Genomic DNA, 13,003 nt, shown 5'->3' with positions numbered 1-13,003 from the left:
TGACAATTGAGGGTAGTTTAGGTGGTATACATGTATTGCCAACAAATGATAGTTGTTTTAGGGTTCTACCACTTGAAATATAGCAAAATTTTATAACTAATCAATAATAACTACTATTGAAATAAATAAATCATTATTAGTAGCTTCATAGATCTTCCAATAGTCAAAATCGGAAGAAGAAAACGAAGAAAAACCAAAGTTTTATTTAGAATTTACGATCATTTGTATGTAAGTATTAACGTTTTCTAACATTGGAATTAAAATTTTAGATATCTTCAAATTCATCCAAACTTTAGTACACTTATAGCTTGAAGAAATTTACGGTACTCAACGAACACCAATATAAATATGATATATGAGCAAAAATTGATATTTCAAGTTCATACTACGTATTGGGTATTCCCTATTCCCTCTCTTTGATGCGCCTGAATCCCTCCAATCCCAAGAACGATGGCGAGGCATTTCATTGGCAGACGACAATGCTATAGCTTGAATTTTTCTGTATGAAATGAGGTAATTTCCTCTCCTACATTCAGTACTTTGATCAAATAGATGGCATTCGTGATCGTATGCTTATGACCGGCTTTCTGGACATGCTTTTTAACTACTCATCATCATATCCTCATGGTTGTTTAGAATTAGTGGAGTAATTCTGTGATTGTTGCAGGTTAATTTGGTTGTTTTTGTCCTGTTTATTGTTTCCAAGTGCATGAGTTGGTTTAATGTTCTATTATCTGTTGTTAAACGCCTTCCATATTTATTTGCCACTGAGTAGTAGCTCTTGTTCTTGTTTCGACTATTTAAGTTATAAATCTTGTGATTTTTGTGAAAGGGTTTCTCGGTTCCTTTCTCATTGGCGTTGTAAATCCTTATTCTGTCTAAATGCCACTCCAAAATGAAATTGAATGTTTTTTTCCTCACAAGAAGTGCCAGTTGCTATCATCCTGTTGGTTTTCTAAGGAAATAGTCAAATTTCCTGACGTTGGCCTATCCTTAATTTTCTAGACCGAGAGCTTATTCATGTTATTATCTTTAGCTGAAGATCTTATTCTTGAAGGATCACCCGTTATAACCAGTTTGATGAGTGGAAAACAAACTCCAATTCGTTTACCAAATGTTTCATTTAATTGCACGTCATGTCATCTTTCTGCCTTAAGACTTTTTTCTCTTCACATGTTTTATATTGAAATCCTTAAGGTCTTGGATGCCCAGCATCTTCACTATGCCGTATTCTTGAAGTGTATTAGAGTTATGTTCTTTCACATGTGTAGATATTTGACCATTTTTCAGATATATTATACACTCTAAGTTCAACTGGTATCCAGGAAATGTTAATCATAGACCTTAGAATTAAAACCTGCACCAGTGTGCTTGTAATAGAAGTAACATTTCGCAACAATGCTCGTAGAATGTTAGCATATCTCTGTCAAAAGGCCATTAAATGGTCTCTGGTGTTTTATCGCTCTAGAAAGTTTTATACCATTCTATATTCCTGTCTTCAAAGTGTTTTGATTTTCTAAGGAAGATTCAACATGTTTGAATATTTCAGTTGCCTCCCAATCTCAAACTTAGAACCTTGAAGACTTCTTTGTGTTTCTTTTATCTCTTGACAATTTTGCTTCCTGGCTTCTACATTTCACTTTTCTTGCTGACATATCCTAAACATATTTTCCACTAGGCATATCAGTTCTGCATCTTTAGAGATTTGACCTTTCACTCTTCTACTGGAAATTTGCAATCTTCTTTTGCTCTGTTATTAAATATTGGGGGCTTTCATTGCTACTCCTTTTTAGGGTGACAAAAGGAGGGGCTGAGGCATTTACGTGTGTTCCGACAATTTGCTTTTATTCTGTTATATATATTTTCTGCGGGGAATACATTAAATCTGCTGAGGGAGGAAGGAGACTCCTATGGACGGTTTCAGAAACTTGCTGAAACAAAATTAGAACTTTTGGTGCCTCAATCCATGGCTTAGAGTTTGGGTATACAGAAAAACAATCATAGTGTTTGGTTTCATTTTTGCCATTTTCGAGATGGGCCAAAACATGGTAAATATTTGCCTTGATTTGTTTTGGAAGTTTTGGTGGTGTTTTGAAACAGTGCTTCATTTGTTTTTGGTCAAAATAAGTTTACACTAATTATAGGCTCTACAACTAAAAAAATTATATACATACTCATACATATATATAAATATATATAAAAGAGACATTATTTGACAATGAATAGTAGTTTTTATCTTCCACTAAACAACATAAAACATACCATATTTATTTTATATTATCTCCAAAAACAAATCCATACATAAACCTTATTTCTAACACATAGTTATGTATCTTTGTTTTTCTCTCTCTATCTCCACAGAACACACCAAAACAAATTAAAAATGAAACCAAACATAGTGGATTCATCAACATGAGAAACAATTGAACTTGCATTATCTCATAAACTGAATAATAACAATAATGAGGGCAGAACTGAAGTAAATTAATCCAGATGGTGGTTTCTTGTATATTAGCCAACACTGTTGTCCAAATTAAATAGCAGTAGGAAGCTGAACATACCTTCTGATGTCAAGGTTCAGACTCTCTTTTATCGACACTTGGAACTTAGAAAGTACTTACTTAAAAGGATGGCCATTTTTTAGGATAATGTAGTAAAAATTTCTTTATCACTTCCTCCCTTTGTTTCTTGGTTAAATCCTAGTGGACCCTTCATGTCATTCCAAATTTAATCCAATGGCTCATCTCTTTTTCTGCACTCAAGCACGCATAAAATTGTTATGGTTTAGGAGCAATCTCTCATACTGAAGAATCCTTAGAAATGTCTGTTCCTCTTGCATGTGAGTTCATCTTCCTTTCTTTCCTTTTGTTTTTTACCATCTCTTGATTTTCTTCCATTTCAAACTTGAAGTCACATGGAAAATAGAATATCTCAGGAATCTTAAGTCTTTTAAATACCAGTCAAAGGCCACAAACATTCATTTCTTAAACTAGGAGTATTTTCTGTATGGTTGACTCCAATGGAATTTGTAGGCCTTTCTGATTTGCATCCCTACATTTCTTTAAGTTTGAGTGGTGCTTTGTTTATTAGGATAAGTTGGACTTTTCTTATAGGAGTCTAGGACAAAACCTAATGCTTTGATTAAAATCTAGAGCCACTGAGTGGCTCACTGTGGTCAATATGTCTTCTGGATACATGAATTTGCTAAATGCAAGATGCTGGTTGTGCGTGTGTGTGTATGGGTGCTTGTAAATTTTGAATTGACCTTATCTTAGTTTCTGACACATGCACACAGTTGAGAATTGTCTGCCAACATGGGTTATCATGTACATGTCTGGATAAAAGATGCTCCGATGACTCAAACTTTGTTGTATATCTTGGTTATACATAATACTGCATGTTAATACAATATGTTTCTTTCCAGTTTTTTCTTTTATTGGTGGATGGCTTGGTCAAACAGAGGAGCTGAGAAACTAATAAACTTTTTCATTAAGCTCTTAGAACCATTCAGTACCTAAAGATCCATTATGGAGATTGATTGTTATTTTTTTTATTATGCTGACATACTCTAGATAATTCTGATGATTGCTATTAAACTACACTAGCTGATATTCAAAATTCAGAGAGATCCCAACATCTTATAAAGAATAATAGAATCAGAAATCAACTCAGATATTTAGGTTTTTCCTTTGGTTTGGTTACATCGATCGATGTAGCAGTAGGATATAATTCTATGAGAAAGAGAGAGCTACAAAGAGAGTTCAAAACTATGGTGACATATCATTCCACTAATTTTGCCATTTAAATAGTTCTTATGTGATTTTTGCCATGAAATTTTTGAAGAACCCTTCCAGATCATTGAGTCAATTGGTTGTCTTAGGAAATTTGAGTTACTTTAATTTCATGTTGAAAATTTTTGAGATTTCACAAAATTCAAACAAAAAGAGATTGATCTCTTGAGGACTATTGTTGAATTCATTTATCAAAATTTCTCCAAGTTTGTTTGTATTGATTTCTTAAATATATTTGCTTCCCCAATTGTTACAGACCCCCGCCGCCCCCTGGGGCATTCTTTGATTATGCTTGATGTTTATTGCACATAACTTGAGTCAGTTTGGTCTTTGTAAGCATAAAATTCTAATTCTCTTGTTACAGTTTCTAGACATGCTTGGTGATGGTTGTATGATGAAATACTCAATGTTTCCTTCCCGTGTATCTCACCATTTAAATAGTTCTCATGTCATTTTTGCCATGAAATTTTTGAAGAACCCTTCCAGCTATTTGAGTCAACTCGTTGTCTTAGGAAGTTTGAGGTACTTTAAATTCACATTGAAAAGTTTTGGGATTTAACAAAATTCAGACAAAAAGAGATTGATCTCTTGAGGACTATTGTTGAATTCATTCATCAAAATTTCTCCAGTTTGTTTGTATGATTATCTTAATTTATTTGCTTCCCCAATTGTTGCAGATGGTTAACTGGTGATGGTTGTATGATGAAATACTCGATGTTTCCTTCCCATGTATCTCACCATTAAGGAAACCAGACCACATGCGCACCTTTGTAAAGTTAGGTACCCTGTACCTTTTTGGGTTCAAAATGGTTTTAATGGTTTCCCTTATCATGACCTGCCAAGTTGGCTAAGAGTGGGATAGCTTGTTTTTTAGCATTTGTTATTGGAGTCTTGCCTCATGAGCTTCAAGAACCAAGTAATCTCTTTCAGGCAATGTCCATTTCTTGCAAGATTTCCGGGATTATCTTTACTGGGCCAACTCAACGTGTCGAATGGCAAACAAAGTAGAACTTATTGCACCTTGCCTTTAGCTCCAGACCTTAATCCACTGGGTGTTTGTTTCAAGTAGATCAGCTTCATGGGAAGGCAAGTGATTTGGACACACTTGTTCCATTAAGTACCACAGAAAGATAGAAATACTACTTTAGGACTGTTCATGAAGTGTGATGGATACAACATGCGAGCAGATCCATATTCCATAGAGATCCACCATATCATCTATTCTTGCCATGATGTACTCTTTGCTTGGTTTCAATTTGCTGGTGGCTCTTGGCTACCCACAAAATGCTCAAATGACCTCGAAGCTCGTGGAAGCCATCGTTTTCAGCATCGTACCCATGCTCATTGAGTGGTCTATTTTCTGCCTCACTCACTTTGTGATAACCCTTTAACGGGGTTGCTCGTTTTATTGAGACTGCAGTTGCCGACCCCTTTCGTTTTTGTCTTTTTTCTTTTCTCAGAAAGTGGTGTCATCTAGAGTGTGGTTCTGTCCAAATAAAACAGTTTCATCTTTCATCTTCCATCTTCCCTTGCACTCATCACATGTCTCCTACATGATGTCAGTGACTTTATAAGTACCCTTCTTTTTGTTCACTTAAACAAAATAAACTCTCGCAATTCGGATCTGAATGAACACATAATCCACAGAATATTTGCATTTTAATGAGTGGGGCTGTGTTAGATTGGTGCCTTAAATTGTGCATGGTTATCGCTTCTGGTGATTTCCATTCACATTGTAAAGGCAACCTGTACCTTTCACACCAAATTTTGTAGATTGTTTGTCCAAAAGAAGGCAATAACTGTAGCATATGAGGTTGCAGGATTGAGGCAGGGACTTTAACCAAATATGGGGAAGATTAATGTGGTCTGGTCCATCTCACATGCCCTTATTTTGGTGCAGGAAAGAAAGAAAAAAAACTTTCTCTAAGTTTTCGTTATTGCCACTGGATGACTTCAGGGCATGGAGTGATCATTACATTCCAGAAAAATGCACAGAAACTGCAGGTTTCTCTTGTGGATTCTCTGATTATTATTATAGTGTAATGAAATGTTCATTAACTTACTTGTGATTGGTCGTCGTCACAGGTGTTTCAGGCTTTACACATTAAATATCCAGATTTGTGAAATTTAACAAGGTCCTTTTTAATTAATTTTTATTTCCTCACAAGAAATTACTGTAAATGTTGGACTGTTGCTTGCAACTACCTGAAGAATCATCAGTGCAAGTACTGTATGATTCTTGCAGAATCTTGAGTATTGATTTTGCAGATCCAAATTATGGATTGATTTATGAGTTCTGAGAAATGTTTACAGCTAATGTTAAACTAGTTGAGGTAGATGCAACTGTGAGAACCTGATGGAACATAATTACACACAGTACAGTACATTTTACATGCCGACAACTATAATGAAAATTTACAACTTCAGTCAGTCAATCCCTGATGAAAAGTATGATTTCAGTTACATTTGACTTCGACCTAAATTACTATTAAATTATTTGTTTTCTGTAATTTTATAGTTACAAATTTATTTTCTCTGTATGTATGTATGTTGACAGTCTTAAGTATCTATGTTTAACATCTGTTTTCATGAAAAACAGCATATATATGTTGCAGGAAGAAATATGAATGTACAGAAATCATCAAGATTTTAATTTTTTATTTTTTCATTACAAATTAGGAAAGTAGCGACACACTCTACATACCTATAAGGGAGGATTGTGCCTGTACTTTGTGCTGGTCTTTATAGCCGATTTATTATTGTAAAGAATTAAGCTTTAATCATATGAAAATCACCCAAAAACCAGAATGTCTTGATAAGAATTTAAAATTGTATTATGAGTATAACAATATTCTATCTAAATTAACAAACTAAATGGATTGGTGGTAGAAATCACCAAATACTTCTAAATTAGAACAGTACCAATAGTTCTTCATGTGTACTTCATTTGGAATGGTTCCAAATACTGTAGATACATAACTCATGGACAGGGATATATGGAGAAAAAACCAGTGGTTATATATACAAGCATATATATACATACAAGCACACTATATGTGCACTGTGGGTTGGGGGGGGTGGGGGGTAGAGAAGGGTAGAAATGGTAGAGGAGGAGGCATATATCACTATCATGCAGGCAGCAGTAGGCAAAGTAGCAAATGCCAATAAAGTCTGGATGACATCATCTTTCTATCTCAACAGTTACTTCTAATCATTGCAATATAAATATTTTTTTTTCTTTCTCCAAAAATACCCTTTTTTTTTAAAAAAAAAAAGGGTTTGGACTGTGTCTTTATACATTGGTATAGTAGTACAATGTTCATTTTAGAATCTGTAAGCATCATGATTGATGATGATGATCAGAAAAGAAAAGGGTATTTTGTGGAGTCCTGATCATAAGTCCCCATCTATTCTGAAAACTGATGAGTCTTGCCCACCTCTCCTTTCACCAATTGCATGCTAATTTCCTGCAACATGGAATCAGTTTAGGAGTTTTCCTGTTTGAATTAATGCAGCATATATATATGTAGTGAATAATTTAGATAGGAACTGGAGAGAAGGAATGCGATAAAAGCTTGTTTTTGCAGTTATTTTGATCTTGGTTTTGTTAGCTTTGGCAAGATGAGTTTGAATAATATATTTGCAAATTACTAGGAGTTTTTTTTTTTTTTTTTACTTATCATAATTACAATTTATAAATTTTTTCTCACAGTCTGAAAAATTACAAATACTTTTAGAAATTAATGACCGTCTAATAAATATAGCTCATTATAGGGGGTGTTTGTTAGAAAGCCGTTAATTTAGAGGTATTTATAATTTTTTAAATAATGAAAGAATATTTATAACTATAACAAACCTCATAGAGCTCTTTTATAATTTACCTAATATATTTAATATTACTTCTTAAGGAAAAAATACATTGACACTCGTTATGGATGATTGGATAAGTCTAATTACATAAACACTTTTTATTAAAACTTTTGGATTTTAGGATCATTTTAGAATTTGCAGGACAAATAAATAAGCTTAGATATAAAAATTAATCATGATTTTTTATTTTTTAAAATGATTATATAAATGCAAGTTTTGGTTTTCAAGAAATCAATGGATAAACTTATTATTAAGAAACTGATAAAAAATTATAAATTTCAACCTACCCATCGTCAGTAGAAGAAAAAAGAGTATCATAGACGGAAAAATTCATCTCTAAAGCTAATTTCATTGTACGTACTTAATTTCAACGATTATTATAGTAATATATTTGTTCCATGAATTTAATATTTTTATTTATCAAACTAATTAATTAAATCTTGATAAGACTAGGCCAAATTTCTGGCTTCGCCACACAGCTTGAAGGATGAGGACTGGGAGAGATTTTCAAGAGGATTATCATCAGATGATTTAAGATTTAGTAATAATTAAATTAAAACGACAATTACATTTACTATTAATCTTGAATTGCTATTAATTATACATGTGCCAAAAATCATGAACGACGTGGATAATGTTTTGTTATTAATTATTAATATATAGTAACAATTTATGCACAAGTTTTTTCATTACTAATAAATTGACAAAAACCATTAATTAATATGAAATAACAAAGATTATCATCACAAGTTAATACATATAATTAATAATAATTATTATAATCTGAGTTTTGTTCATTAATAATGGGGGGGTAAAGTGGGAAATGAAGTGATGATCTAGAATTCCTAAAATTGGAGGGTTTGGATCGAGATCATCAGCATCCTCGAATTTATGTAAATCTGGAGACTTTGGACATAGTTTAAATGCATAGAAAAACACACACAACACACACTCGTGCATTCTTGGAAACGTCCATATCACGACTGCCAGTCAAAGCATTGACACTGTTTTTCAAGTTCCACTTTGTTTTTTTATTTTTCCCCTGCCAATAATATATATATATTAGTCTTAATTAATAGTTGCAATTACCAAAATATCATTAAATAATATTATTGACCACCTAAATCCTTCAAAATTCTTACATTAATAATTATTGCCAATTTCGACGACTTAATTGCAATAAAGTATAAAGGTCAAACAAGAGTTTTAATTCAGTTCAGTTCTTCATCTGATTTATTGCTTTTTCTAAGTATAAACCAGCCACCTATTGAGGTCAAAACGTTAACCACAGCTAAAAATCATGAAAATATTGATTAATCGAGATCTCAAAGTTTAAGTTTTCGTATTAATTTTATTTGATCGTGGTAAATAGTATAGATTTGTCACTGAATTAAAACAATTCAATTTCTTTTTTGTTGTTGTTGTGTGAGTTGAGAAAAATTCAATTTCTCTTTTTGTGAAATGCATCACTGACTTAATTATGTACTGATAATTTTATGCGCAATTCTTATCACCAATAACTATATTGTGATCAAATTAAAATTATTGTTACTTTAGTATATATCTTTGATAATAGTTTGGAATTATCACTTAATATGCTACCACTTATATTGTAAGTTATTATTATTATTATTGTTTAAAAGCTTAATATTTTTAAATCAACAATCAAATTCAAAATAAATAAAAATATAGTATGTTATTATTAATAGTAGATGAAATTAAGTACTTATATCTAAGGAATTCGAAATCACAACTTTTGTACTGTGAAATCTGAACGTCACGACCACTAATATTATATGTTCTTGTTTGTTGAAATTAAATCTCATCTGGAGAAACAAAAAAAAAAAACCTCAAATATTTGATGTCCGAATTTCAGAACATGGGAAGATAATAAATGAGATTGCAATTTCCATTGTCTTTTATGTGGTGTAAGTACTGTTATAAATTATTACAAACTCTCCTTTGTTGCTTCCCATGAGAATTAACTTAAGCTCAAATCTAAATGCAATTATTTAATAATGTTCAAACTCCGATAATTTCACCAATTTCGCCACTATACATATATATATATATATACACACACCACTCTTTTCAAATTCAAATTCACGATGTGTATGTATGTGTGTATATATTATATATATATTTATTTTGTGAGTAATCTGAAAATTGTATTTCTGCGTACAAAATTTAATTAGTTAAAATGATTAATTCAAGTGTTTAATTTATATCATACAAAAAGAAAAGATATTTCATACTCACAAACGGCGATTAATGACACCGACCCACTAATTTTTTGTAAATTCAAAATGTCCTTCAATTGATAACACAACGAATTTATTTAATTTTTTAAACTTTACATTATTTGACAAATTAGTTTTTCTTTCTTTCTTTCTTTCATTTTTATTTTTAATATAATATATTAATTTATATATTTATAATTTTTTATAATATTATTTTTAAAAATTTATTCATTATATGTACATAAGAATAACATGATGTAAAAATTAGATATAAAACATGAAATAAAAATTAGTATAAATATAAAATTAGCAGTACTATTCTACGTGCAATACCAAAAATGGTCTACCTAGTTAGAGTATAGGTCCTCATTCAAAATTGTATATATATATAGGTACAACGTTGGGATTCTGAATTATGTACTAGGATGTCCTATCAAGTCCACTCAAACATATATATAAACATATATCCTCCAATTACTTGGATTGGGTTCCACCATTGCTTAAAAATTGTGCTTGCCATCAATTTACTTCTTTAAAATATCTATACTATTTGCGCATGGGCGAAACTCAAAATTGAGTGGTCTGGAAAACAGCAAAATTCATAATTCAAATCAAATTTGATGAGATATGAATCAATTATAAAATTAATGTAACATATTTATAACTATGTAATTGCTATACAGAAAGATTGATCAATTATATAATAAGTGTATCACGCTTGCTGTGTAATTGATTGGATTTGGTCAAATCTGATCTGGGTAAAAAAAAAATTCGAGAAATAATTACCAGATCGCAATTATGAAAATGCTTCAATCATAAAAAATATTGATTAACTGATATGATAAAAACTTTAAATTTTCATATTAATTTGTTCGACCGTATAATTGATAGTACTACCTATAAATATATTAATTTATTATATATATGTACATAAAAAAATAACGTGCCACGATCACTAGTAATATAGAATTGGTAGAATTGCATGCACTATATATTCCATAGTCATAAATGAATTAGGAAGAAGCCAAAATTGTGATGAGATGATGCATTAATTAATTGTTGCATATATGTAAATATTAATTAATGTCCCATTCTCTCTGCCCATCAATCCCCGACACTACCTACGTATATCACATTCCACTCAATGCCACAGCCCTTCCAATACTATGATTTTATCAGACTGAGGACACATCCAATTTTAATCAATTAATTTATAAATATCTTATGCTGTAATTTAAGTCGGTAAAGGTTAATTAGATTTTATGATCCTATTATGAATTAAGTGATAATTAAGTATACTTATTATCAACTTTTTACTTAATGAACGATAAGAGTATTTTGTCATCACAATAATTATTACATATATACTTTTAGTAATAATATTTTAAAATTATTACTTAATATTTTGTGATCGTTAATATGTTATTTTTTATTACTTTTGGTAATATTTAGAAAAGTTCAATTTTAGCCACATGGCACATCAGAGTTTCGAATATTGATGTGACGTACACTTATTTATCACAATCGAACACCCTAATTAGTAAGGTATTGTTCACTTCAATTGGAGTCCGATCAAAATTTCTTGTTTACTCTTTAAAGTATATAAAATGATAATATACACTCTGTTATAAAAAATAGAAAAATTAATTAATATGGATTTTAGCTTAATTTGATGGCTTCGAAAATTGTAGTTGTGAATTGATTAAATGAAGTGGAGGGAGATGGAGACATTGGGGTGATGAGTTGTTGACTTGTTACTCTCAACCCTAATTATTTTCCATTTGAATTTGTCTCTTTATTTGCCACTCCATATTTAAAAAAGGGGAAATATACATATAATTAATTAATTTTCTGAAAAATTAAATAAAAAATAAAAAAGAAAGGGAATGTAGTGGAGCATGGGGAAGAGTTTATGAATTGATGAGAAATCCTCTGATCATGGGAAATTGACTTTTGACTAATGTTTGATTATTCCAACCTTAACAATAGTTAAATCCCAGATTAATATATATATATATATATATATGTGTGATTGATGTTCTACACATGAACCAATACTCTCTCTACACGTTCTCCAAAACAATGCTGGATGAGATTGATGTTCAACACTTGAAATACTTGTATATAGACCTAACTCCCTGATCAAATAATTAATTAATTAGTTAAAACACATACGTATATATACACACTCATCATATGTTTATTTTTTTTTAAAAAAATAGTTGCTAATATTTTGTATTTATAGAGAAAATTTTCTCTATATATATTTTATTATTTATTTGGGATCAGTGGTCGTCTAAGTAAAGATGTAATTGATGAATGAAACTCAAATAGGAAGTTAAAGTAGAAAGAGTAGTGGTAGGGAGTGTTTGCCAGCGTTTCAAAAAAGCGTCTTTTGAAGTATTTGAGATACAAATTTCTGTTTTTGAAAAGACTAAAAAAATGACTTTTATGCCAAACGTTAGAAGCACCTTGAGGGTGCTTTTAGCCACTTTAGCTTTTCTGTAAATAGATCAAACTTTATTTTTGATTAATTTACCCTTGTTATAATAATCTTAATTGCTCGACTTTACCGTTTGTAAATTTACTTTTAAAAATTGTATATTTGAAGTTGAAATAGGAATTTTCAAATAATTTAAATTTTAAGAATAATTAAATTTGCACTTTCACATATTTAATATTTTCAGTTTTCTATATTTTATGTGCTATATCATCTAATTATATTATTTTTTCACATATTATAATTTAATTAATTAATAAATTAATTATTTTTTGCAATCATGCAAGTTTAATTATTGCGTATGAATCCCTAATTATATTACTTAGTGGGAGGATTATTAAATAAAATATATTTTTATAATATTTTTAAAAAATATGAATATGAAATACTAATCGGAATAAAATTTATGATTTTTTGTGGAAAAGTAATTAATAGTGACAAATAACAAGTGAAATAATAAGCAAAAAGATATTATTTTTTTAACACATAGGGATAAACGATCTTTTATTACACACTTTAGGAAAAATGGCTAATTATTTACTGCAAAAAAAAAAAATTCAGGAACAAAAAAAGAGGTTTTGTGTTAGGGATGTCTCAGAATT

The 13,003-nt window shown here is 30.5% G+C and overlaps 1 long non-coding RNA gene across 1 annotated transcript; it reads left to right on the top strand.

Annotated features, from left to right (window-relative positions):
* Window positions 158-6,185, top strand: LOC105169019. The gene is made up of 3 exons (XR_848376.2): window positions 158-513; window positions 4,469-5,795; window positions 5,877-6,185. It is a non-coding gene; the product is annotated as an uncharacterized LOC105169019 (long non-coding RNA).

The sequence above is a fragment of the Sesamum indicum genome, linkage group LG1 (genome assembly GCF_000512975.1).
Source record: "Sesamum indicum cultivar Zhongzhi No. 13 linkage group LG1, S_indicum_v1.0, whole genome shotgun sequence".
Taxonomy (NCBI): Eukaryota; Viridiplantae; Streptophyta; class Magnoliopsida; order Lamiales; family Pedaliaceae; genus Sesamum; species Sesamum indicum.
The sequence above is the reverse complement of the archived record's forward strand: the minus strand, read 5'-3'. Positions and strand labels throughout refer to the sequence as shown.